This window comes from Miscanthus floridulus, chromosome 8, assembly GCF_019320115.1.
Source record: "Miscanthus floridulus cultivar M001 chromosome 8, ASM1932011v1, whole genome shotgun sequence".
Classification (NCBI taxonomy): Eukaryota; Viridiplantae; Streptophyta; class Magnoliopsida; order Poales; family Poaceae; genus Miscanthus; species Miscanthus floridulus.
The window spans coordinates 63,980,041-63,992,292 of record NC_089587.1 but is presented as its reverse complement, the minus strand read 5'-3'; the positions used below and the strand labels follow the sequence as shown (position 1 = coordinate 63,992,292).

General features: G+C 35.6%; 1 pseudogene; it reads right to left on the bottom strand.

The window, feature by feature from the left end:
* Positions 1-2,484: 2,484 nt before the first annotated feature.
* On the bottom strand, positions 2,485-12,229 carry LOC136469226 (probable gamma-aminobutyrate transaminase 4; annotated as a pseudogene).
* Positions 12,230-12,252: the final 23 nt, after the last annotated feature.

Below are 12,252 nucleotides of genomic sequence, written 5' to 3'. Positions count from 1 at the left end.
TGCTCAGCCGAGAGGATTCACGAGCATTCACGAATGTCCAGGCTCGCGACTTAATGGGTGAGAGACCCGCTATGGCTCCGATCAAACGGCTCATCAGCGTGGCCAGCCCCTCACATGGACACTATTCATATGAACCAGCTAGTAGTACTTTTCTCTTACATAAATGAATCAGCAACGATACGAATCAGCCAACCAAACAGGCTGCATATTGATTCTTCGCCGGATCCAACGGTTCATGGGTTAACAGGCGATGTGGCCCGATCCGCTGCTCGCGGTTTGGTGCAGGATTCGTTATGTAGAGAGATGAGAATTCCAAGCCTAGTAGATCCAATTTGAGCGGAAGAAAACTGACATGCAACAATATATAGAGCATTATTAGTTAAGAAGACTACTATATAAGAAGGTGCTCAAATGCATTTCTCATAGGGGACAATCTTTAGTAAAAAAAAACTAAATTATTAGTGTGTTTTGACATCCAAACCAAGAAAAAAAAAGGTTTCAAATTTCTTCGGTTTAATTTAAAGAAAGAAAAACGGTTAATTACTTGCAGACAACTTGCCTATTAGGGCAGTCTCAATGGTTGGTTTCATTTTACTGTTTATAAGACTGCCACATCAGCAAGCTTTGCATATTTAGATTGAGAAATGAAACTGACTCTGTCAGTGGATGATTTTATTGTACTGTTTCCAAGACAAGCTGCAGCCGTTAATATATTCATGATATTGGGATCTAATGTGCCATTTGGACTATGTAGCCATTTGAATTTGATAGCCGATAAGTAGGAACCATGTGAAAACACGCAGCGACGAAGCGAACTAACTCCTGGGATTTGCATGTCATACAATTGACATTTTTCATCTAGATGTGCTAGTGGGTTCAATATTCTATTTGCGGCCAACACCATGTAGCATCAACCGACGAGCCACAATAAACAATACAAGAATTTGCCTGAAATAACATTGTAACTTTTTCAGATACATGATTCTTCCTTTTTCAGAGCTTAAAACTTCAATATTTGAGATCCGTAGCCATCAGTTGACTGCTGCTTGTAGATCGATCCCGTCGATGATCAGCTTGTTCTTTTCTGTAGTTGTTTCAGAAGGTCTTTGCCTTGTTGGCATGCTCCTCATGCTCTTCCTGTGAGCCTTGTTGGAATAAAAAATACCATATCTATCACAAGGCTATAGTAGTTGACAATTGAATTGGACAGCAAATAGGAACCATATGAAAACATGAAGTGAACTTGGAATCAAAATGGAGACAGTTTAACTGCAGCCGAGTATTGGCATATCACATTTGCACCTATACACTCTTGGGTCAGACTATATCAAATATACTCTCAGTCAAAATAGACATAGCTTGACTGCAGCCGAGTTCAATCTTTCAGTTCGGTGACATATACCATCAATATACTTTCAGTTTCAGTACACTGGTAAGGTCATATGAATGCAAATGCAGATCTGAAACGAACGATGCTGCCAGACGCCATCAATATTCAACATCGGAGAAATCTGACGCAAAAACAAATCTGATGCTCCCAACCAGCTAGCGCTCATACACATCATCTGAACTACCATCTAATAGGAGAGGAGACGACAACAGAACTTGATGCGAAGATGAGCTTACCACATATTCGCTGATTGTTCTTGTGGGGAGTGGACTGCACCACCACTGCCGCCAGATCTGGACCAAAATCCTTCAATTGGGAAGGGGAATCCCGGCTGAGGCAGCGCAGCAGCCGGTGGTGCAGCCGGCGGTGGCCGTGGAACACGACGCCCACAAGCAGCAGCAGGCATGGAAGGAGGCGTGAGTATAGGATTGGGGAGGGAAGGATTTGGCGTGAACCAGGGAGGCGGGAGGCGGCGCCGGGAAGGAGAATCTCGCGCGTCGCAGGAGATCCGCCCGAGCGCGTTGGAATGAAACTCTCCGTGCTCAGTGGGCGTTTCATCGCCTGGGTTTCATCCGAACAAAACTCTATTCTTCTCTCTCTTCGTCGATATCTTGCAAACTCAGCAGTCTTGGTGACGTGTCACATTATTAAATAGAAATGAAAATCCTGTGAAACTGTCATTAAGACTGGCCTTATGTTTTTTTTTGCTAGTACGTGTAAGCAGATAATTTAATTATGAAGTGTGATATCAATTACCAAAAAAAAAGCCCAAAGAAACTGAGAAACAACAAAGGAAAAGGCCCAGGCACCACAGCTGCAACGCATGAATATCAGGAAGAAAATCACCGTGACAGAAAAAAGGGCATTTTATTCACGATCACATAACAGTAAAAAACATCAACAATTGATTATCCATACTACGACCTGACAAATGGTAGTGTTGATTGCTTTGTTGATTGCAACAATAATAACAAGTTCCGTGTTTCAACACATTATTACAAGAATGAATAGCAAGGAATTTATTCCATGGAGGAACTAATGTCATCGCCTTCAACCTTGCCGCCATCATCATCATCATACATTACATATGCTAACTATTTTTTCTTGGATTTTAACTCTGCCACTTTTTCCTCTGTGGCCTTTAGTGCTTCTCCATATATCACCACTAACTGAAAAGCAGTTTGAGTACATGCATGAGGTACATATATTCAACAATGAGCCATGACATATCAAACGTTTTTTTTCTTCATTTTTGACCATAAAAGAGAGGTATAGGTATCAAGGGTTAATTATATGCTGTGAATTTTGTTCTTACCTTATCAATTTCTTCATGGGAAATTATCAGTGGTGGGGACATTACTATCAAGTCTCCAAGAACCTTAACAATCATACCACGTTTCTTACACTCTGCTCCAAATATTTCACCAACGCCTGGAAATGCCATCAAAATCATTAGAACTTACTTTGTATGAATGTATGTTAACTGACTCCACTAGTGAGAGTTCCATTGGTACATGCACGAGAGAGGGCCCCTTTAGTCACAACTTCTGTTCATGTGTGTTTAGATGAACAAGAAGCTTTTGCTGCTCACCCGGCCCTCGGGGTTGAATCTAGCTATTTTATTATGCATCACATATATGGGACATAAATAAGGTATAAGCCACATTCCTTTCGGCACTTGAGTACTTGACCATCCATAGACATGATATGAGCATGTGCGGGCACACCACAAGATAAATGTAAATGGAAGAACAAAGTGAAAACATATATATTTCACAAATTCGGAGAAGCCTTTAATGAAAAAACCCCTACATGTTCAAAAAAACCAAACTGTACTTGTCAAATATAACTAAACAAAAGTGCAATAATAACCGATCTTTGCAATGGCCAATTTAACTAAAAATCATTCAAACTTCATTTGAACAGTGCTTGGTACGGATGGTCCAGCTAACATAGGACACTAGATTTAGGATGAAGCAACATTAGTCCCTCTCCATATATAGAAAATGCAAGTCGAGTATTTACCCTAGTTCAAAATTTGCCCTCCACAATCAATGGCTTGCTCTCTGTCTAAGAACATGGTATTACGTTTTAATAACTTGGCATATGTCAATATAATAAGATAAAACTTTAGTTTAAATAGGTCACATGTATGAGCCAAAGGTCTATGGTAATACACACAGCATATTTAACCTAATTATGCACAGTCATTCTTAGTTGTGGTCATGCTAATAGAACTCCAAGCAATATTAATGGGGACAAGCTAATAATTTACTAAATAAGAGCATGTGGTCTGTGGTCACTACTATTACTTACCCCACTCAAAAGGGAATAACTTATATGCGCCCTGTTTGTTTGGGCTTATTTGGCTCATAAGTCATGGCTGAAAGTACTGTTGGCTGATTTAGTGTGAGAGACAAATACAGTTCATTGGCTGAAAAAGTACGGCTTATAAGCCAAACAAGCCCAAACGAACAGGGCGATGATGATTTGTTGTCAGTGAACTCAGTTGCTATCAGCAATCCTACACCACGTGTCTGCATATACAGGAGCACAACCAGATAAGCCATGTTGTTTACTTGGTTAGAAAAATTAATCCATGCTTGTGTGGTACATGAGCACCATCAGATACTTGGAAGTGTTTGAAAAATCTGAACATAGAAATGAATACCTCCCCAATAATTGGACTTCTAGTTGCAAAGGCCTTGATTCCCTCCTGGAACCTTTGAGAAACATGTGCCACATGACCCGGAATATCTCTTTCCCTGGTACCAGTAATTTTGTAAAACATTTATCAAAAAATAAATAAAACCTATGCACCTAAAGTGGCCTTATATATATGTTTTGAGAATAGAAAAATGAGTGTACCGATAAATTTTTAGTGCTTCTAAAGCCACAGCACAGGAAACAGGATGGCCAGAGTATGTGAAGCCATGAGCAAATATACTTGTGCCAAAAGGCAAGAGCTCAGAATGTCCTCATTTTTAAGACTACAAACCACAGATGAGATCATATAATGGCATCACGTACCAAGCTTATTGATATGAGAATGAATCACGTCTGCTATTTCCCGGCTAAGAATTATTTCTCCAATAGGGGCATATGCAGAAGAAAGAGCCTATCAACGTGAATTAACAAGAGTCAATATTAGACTAAAAAATGTTTCAATGGTACTAGTAGTTTGGTACTAGAGAACTCACCTTGGCCAAGGATACGAGATGTGGTTTGATGTTATACAAATCAGATCCAAACATAGTTCCCAACCTTCCAAATCCAGTAATTACCTAGAATGGATGATGGTAAGTTCACACCCTTTTGCCAAAAAAAGGTATTATTGTTCTTTCACCTTCTTATATATGTGGATTCAGTAAGAAATAATGTCAACATACCTCATCTACCACAAAAAGAATGTCATGCTTCTTAACCACGGCTTGAATCTATAGAAATTAAGGCAACAAAATAATAGACAATGAACAAGCAGAATACAAATTTTATATGCGGTAAGACACTATTGCTAGCGACTCTGTAAACATCAATAGTTTCGTGGAACCACTAGGGTGCAATGAAGCTCAAAAATAATTCTAGTATGACATTAAATAAATGAATAAGATGGGTTTCTATACTAGTACAGAAAACATCTCTACTAGGCACCTTTTCAATTTCTACTTGTGGTTTTTGTGAACAACTAGTATGAAAGGCAAATGAAAACGGTGACGTTTTACTAGCATCCCTTAAGAACTATCTGTGTAAATACTTACACGGGGAACTGGTTTAAGGCTGCCACCGATATAAATAGAGCATTTATGCTGGTGGTAACCATAGGAAACCCACTAGTAGAGATGTGTCTCCATTGATAGTTCATAGCTATGGGCCCATAGTTTTTTCTACTTGCGCCTATTCTTTATGAACTGCCAGTGGACAAAAAGCCCTAGCATTGACAAAAAACCGTTTGTATACTAGTGCCACTTAGGAAAAAAAATACACCATATAACTTTAAATTATAACATGTGGAACCACCTTCTCAAAATATGTCTTTGGAGGAAGGATGACACCACCAGCACCAATCACTGGCTCAGCAATGAAGTCAGCAATCTAAGGGGAAAATATCGATTAGATCTGTAAAGTCTGGTATTAGTTAAGCTTATTTGAGGCCTATCAAAATAGCTCTACCGTTTCTGGTCCTTCTTTGAGGATAAGATTCTCTAAATTGTTGGCTAATCTACTTGCAAAATCTTCTTCCATCTCACCTATTTGCCACAAAAATCATTTCATCAAAAAAATTGTTGGGATAATCATAAAGCATAATTTTGAGGAGTACCAGGGAGATGGAAACGCCAGTAGTGAGGGCAGTCTGTGTGCAGAACAAAATTTCCTGGTAGATCAAAGTCTTGGTGCATGGCAGGAAGACTAAACATGTAGAAGGAATCAACAAAATGATTTCAAATATGAGGTAGTGATTTCATTAGTGAAATCTCTAATGTTGGATATATTTTGATCTAGCTAATTTTTTAAAAGAAAATAACGCCCACCCAGATAGACTAGCCGATATGAATGTTGTTCCATGATATCTGCAATAAACATTAAGCATGATATTAAAAGCGATTCCGTAAAACTTAAAAATAACATATACAAAATGGGCAATTTAGAGGTGATCAATTAAAATAAATGACACTGGATGTGCTATATAAAAAAGTGTACAAAAAACAAAATATAACAAAGTAAGAATTACATTCTTTGTGTGAGGCACATAAGTGGATAAATAATATATAGCTTACGATTGTGATCGTGCAATGATTTTTTTCTTCTTTGGCCTCCCCAATGCATTGTTATAATACCATACTAGCTTGACCTATAAAAGAATTGAATATAAATATATATAAACCAATATTATGAGAGTAAGAAGATCAATATGTGAAATCAACATTATGAAAGTTACAAATGAAGGAAATGAACAAGATATAAAAGCTAAGAGTATATATGTATCTATTATGTCTATTTCATCCATCGCAGGTATACAAAAGGCATAAACATGATTAAGGAAATAAAACAGATAAGAAATGAGAACCCAGAAAAAGTACAACAAATAAATAAAGTGGTAACATAGTATATGCTCTTCTAATATATGATACAACATGCAATCCTTGCATGAGAGAAATATAGAGATAGTACAAATATTGCAAAAGCATGATGTTTGAACTATGTGCAACCATCATGTAGACAGTATAAATTACAATCTCCATTATCTATTGGTACGTCTAGTCTTTAGATCACAAGGTCTTGCAATATTTACTCTTCACAAGGTCTTGCAACATTTACTCTTTCACGACGCATAAAAAAACAACTTTTAGTGATTTGAATTGAACTTATGTATATGAACATGGTAAGAGATGTACCATCGATAGTAATTTTGAGAGAACTGAATCATGACAATGGTAATATGATGTGTAAACCAACGTGTGGTTCTGCAGGTTATTGATCACATGTAATACTTGTGGGAGGTAGTAAGACTATATGAATACTAACTGGCTAACAATAGTTAGTTTGGCCTAAATTTATGTTTGGTTTTGATCATTTGTTCAGGAATCATCTACATTTCAATCACTACTTCACATGTATTTTAAAACCTAGTTCATTTCTTCCATATTTCATAATATTTATTAATTTTCACACATATTCAAACTTGAACTTGAAATGTTTCAGACTGTAACTCAATAGTTTGTTCTAAATGATACAAATTTTCTAGGTGTAAACTACAAGAATGGTTGATGCTTTAACATCCTTACTTGAGAGTCATTTGCTTCTGAACCACTGCATGTAAAGAATACTTTCGCCATTTCACTAGTTGTAAACATACTAATAAGTTCTTTTGCAAGATCCTGCAAGTAGCAACAAGGTTCTTGTCATAAGTGTTTGCATAATTCTTTGATATTTAAGGCATAGCTAACATTCAATCTTTTATTAATATTTTGAAAAAAATGAATACAAATGAATCAACAATTGATGAAAGATGGTTTTGAAAAAGTGAATGAAAATGAATCAACAATTGATGAAAGATGCAGGATATGTACCAAAGACGGTCTAGTTGTACGGTTCCAAAAGGAATGGTAGAAGGGCAACTTGTTTAATTGATCAGTTGCTGCTTTGACTAATCAAGGCTCGCTACCACCTGTAAAGTAGCATGAATGGTATGTCATATGAAATAATTAGCTTTTGCTTTCACTAATTAAGGTATGATATATGAAACAACCCCAGTTCACCCAATGTAAGGTGCCCATGCCTTCTGAGAACTACTTTTGACAAATAGTTAGTTCAATAACATGTGTATTATATTATATAAGTTAATACTTTGGATTCATACTTAAAAGCATTTTTCTATAGTTGTGATTTCTAACTATAACAAAGTTAACAAAGTTATACTATTAGTTTTTTTGTTTGTCAAAGTTAGACATTTGGAAAGTGCTGGTGCATTACATTGGAAGATCTAAACATTTGATGCATGACATTCAACAATTTATTTTTTTGCTAACGCCATATATGATTATAAAGTAGATAAGCCTATATGAAACACAATTGCAAACTGGTACCCGGGGTAACACAAGTTGTTGAGCTAAACAATTGCAGTTCAAAAAACCATTCAGCTAAGACTCCAAACATATAAGGATGTTCTTCCAATCCCAAACGCAATAAATCCTCATGTCTGACCACATCAAATTTTAATTAACTAGCATGTCAGCTCAAAGTGAATTGCGCCAACATCCACAAGTAACAAAGCTCTGAGTAATTTTTAATTCATCCAAAATTCTAGTTGAGCTAGCATGAATCCTAATTGATCAATTAGATAATAAAAAAATTTCTTTGCATTTTTCCAAAGAGAAGACTAGATATTTTATCCCACTCTTTCTTAAGTCTACACTTCTTTCATGGACTTATCCACGTTAGCGATTCATGAAATTTCTATTGTTGAATTGCGGTCTTTCTGCTTTCAATCCAAAAGTTCGTCAATTCTCAAGTAAAAGAAGTTCTTTTTCAAAAGCACGGACATACCTAAAGCTGTAGAAAACAATCCTGCTAGTGCATCCAAATACCTATTCCCGTTAGCATCATAAACATAACAACCCTGCATACAAATGTTACATATGTGGCATATATATTATAAGACAAAAGAAGGGAGACAAATGAATTTTGAAGACAAATGAATGTTTAAGAATGCTTTTCTAGGTGCACAATTTTATCTTTGCACCTAGATTTATACTATGTCTACATACATAGAAAAACCTATATATCTGAAAAGTTAGAACAGTTTATAATTTGGGATGAATGAAGTACCTTCTTTGTTTCAAGTAAGAGACTTGCCTAAGTAAAATATGATGGTAGCTTTATTCAAATTTAACCATTAATTTATTTTAAAAAGAATTTAGACTACTAAAGTGAAAAATCACATGATGTGCAATGCAAACAAGTTCATAATCATAATTTTATAAATTAGTACATATATTCCTACATCACTAGCTGCCCTCATTTGTCTATGCGCTAGAATAATTTTATCCTAACAAAATATTTATTCCCTTTTGGCAAGACTAGAATCACTTTTGGAAAAATTTGCAAAAAATTAAAAAATTGGGGAAAAATAATTCTTACATTTATATAAATTTGTAAGGGTACATAAAGAAGTGATAAACATATGTGTGACACACCCAAAATCCTAAAATTTATTTTTCCCTCCAATTATAGCTTCCGACCAATAATTTTTGTCATAAAGAAATAGCGCTGCCATTTATTTTGGTTACGAGTGAAGAATAATAGTATAACTGCGCCTCAGTGTTTAGTTGCCCTCAAAATAAAACACCACTAACACATGACCATGCCATGCATCGGTTTTCTTTTCCCTACTACTAGTACAATATTAGTTTTAGTGGCGCGCGTGTTTTTTATTAATAGAGGCGAGCAGACTAACCATCTCTATCAAATAACCTTTGTTCTGTCTAAGTGTCTTTCATGATTCAAACCCACATAACACTTCTCTACAACTGCGCTACATATTTGTGGGTGGGTATATATAGGACACTATTATTTTGTATCAACATTTCAAAATATTGTATTGAATATTTCAGCCTCTAAATGATTTGAAAGGGAAAAGTTTCACTAGAAACTTTTAGATCTTGGTAAGGTCTACAATTTTAATCATCCAAGATAGTTTGAAAAATTCATATATTTAGTTTGAAAAATTCATAAATTTGAATCTCAAAATCTGAGAAATTTAAAATGAATATTTAGAACTCTATTTTTTGAAAAAAAATAAAAAACTGTTTAACAGCAAAAAATTGTAGATTGTGTTGATAATTGCAAATGTGGTAGAGATTATGTCAATGTTTGATGTTGTTTCAAATTCCAAAATTTTAATTTCAACATCTTAGAACAGAATACAAATATTTAGGAATTTAGAGCACTTCAAATAGAAAATTTGCGGACTACAAAGTTGTGTAGACGTATTGAGAGACTTTTGTGCAGACTATGTCAACATATGAGGTTGCTTAAAATTTAGAGGTTTTAAATTTTAAAATCTAAGAGCGTAAAATCAAAATTTGGGATTCTTAATAGTTTCAAATAATTTTTTTTGTCAACTACAAAGTTGTAGATGGCGAGATCTATAATTTTGGTATTAAAATTTGTCTTCTCTGAGTTCATATGTAAGAGCATCTCCTAGAGACTCTTTATATCTTTCCTAATTTACAGGAATAGGGATTTTGATAAAAAAGTCCTCTAACAGTCTCTTCAATTGGATATCCAAATATATACGTCAAAAAAGTCCTCTAACAGTCTCTTCAATTGGATATCCAAATATATACGTCATCTATTCCGGATTTCTCGCTAGCCAAAGATGAAGAGCGAGGATGGCTCTCTTGACTGGGCTCAAGATATGGAAAAGCTATTGGAGATCACAAAGATGTAGAAAGTGATTTTTACTCAAATGACTTTCCAAATGATGATTTAGAGAATCAATTTTAGAAAGACTCTTGGAGAAGCTCTGAAGTTATATTGTTTTGAGATAACCATTTATAGAGGGGGGCCTTAGAATGGCTCCCTCTATTAATCGATTTGAAATATGGATCTATTTTTTGAAAAAATAAAAAACTTTTTAACAGCAAAAAATTGTAGATTGTGTTGATAATTGCAAATGTGGTAGAGATTATGTCAATGTTTGATGTTGTTTCAAATTCCAAAATTTTAATTTCAACATCTTAGAACATAATACAAATATTTAGGAATTTAGAGGACTTCAAATAGAAAATTTGCGGACTACAAAGTTGTGTAGACGTATTGAGAGACTTTTGTGCAGACTATGTCAACATACGAGATTGCTTAAAATTTAGAGGTTTTAAATTTTAAAATCTAAGAGCGTAAAATCAAAATTTGGGATTCTTAACAGTTTCAAATAATTTATTTTGTCAACTACAAAGTTGTAGATGGCGAGATCTATAATTTTGGTATTAAAATTTGTCTTCTCTGAGTTCATATGTAAGAGCATCTCCTAGAGACTCTTTATATCTTTCCTAATTTACAGGAATAGGGATTTTGATAAAAAAAGTCCTCTAACAGTCTCTTCAATTGGATATCCAAATATATACGTCCTCTATTCCGGATTTCTCGCTAGCTAAAGATGAAGAGCCAGGATGGCTCTCTAGACTGGGCTCTAAGATATGGAAAAGCTGTTGGAGATCACAAAGATATAGAAAGTGATTTTTACTCAAATGATTTTCTAAATGATGATTTAGAGAATCAATTTTAGAAAGATTCTTGGAGATGCTCTGAAGTTATATTGTTTTGAGATAACCATTTATAGAGGGGGGCCTTAGAATGGCTCCCTCTATTAATCTATTTTGAAATACGGATCCATAGAATTCTCACCTCTTCTGATAGTCATTTTTGGAATCTATCAACAAGGACATGATGACTTTAGGATGCACGTCTCTAAAAATGATTAAATAGAACAGGTGCTTGCCTCAAGCCTGACCATTTACAGTTGTCTCCTAAAATCCTATAGGTAGTAACCCACTTTTCCATGAAAAAGTTGGTAAGGAAACCGCTGCCTTTTATTGCAAAAAAGGTGTTCGTTAACTATTCCCCCGTGGCTCGTTTTTTTTTAGAAACGTGAGGACGTACTGATGGTAGCCACATAAAAAGGTATACATCGTAAACGTTATCTGTTTGTATATGAACGGAGGTATGATGTTCCAAGAGAAATAAACCAAAGTAGTGCGCTAGCTATATTTATGTGCGAATGAATTATAATATAAATTTAAAACCTCAGATCTCTCGATAATCAACGGAGGCGAGTTTGTAGTCTGCGAACCGGCTGTGAACGGTGCCAGCATGGCATGCTCTTTCTTAACCCTACAAGTCAATAAATAAATAAAATCAGTAAACAAACAACTGGACTTAAATACAGATCATTTGAACGCTGTATGTAAGCCTTTAAAACCTTCTGCTTTCAATACACGTAATAAGCAGGGCAATAGCCTTTCATCCTAAAAAAAGGCCTTTAAAACCAATTCTAGATTTCTGGTGCCATACAAGATACCCATGTTCTTGAGCAGAGTCGTCGGCCGCCGCTTCTGATTTGGGCAGTCGCCATCTTCCCCAATACAAGGTAGCGTTTGGTTGGGAGTTAAGGTGGAGTGGAATGGTTTCGTCTTTGATTTCTGGGATGGGACGTTTGCATTTTCTATTGAGAGAATTCCTTATTTGACACCAGATAAATGACCCGTTCCTTTCTTGTCCTCAAAAAAATTTCGTTCCCTATTTGACACCGAGTTCAACTTTCATTCCTTACATTTCCATCCGGCCACCGTTAACTGCGATGT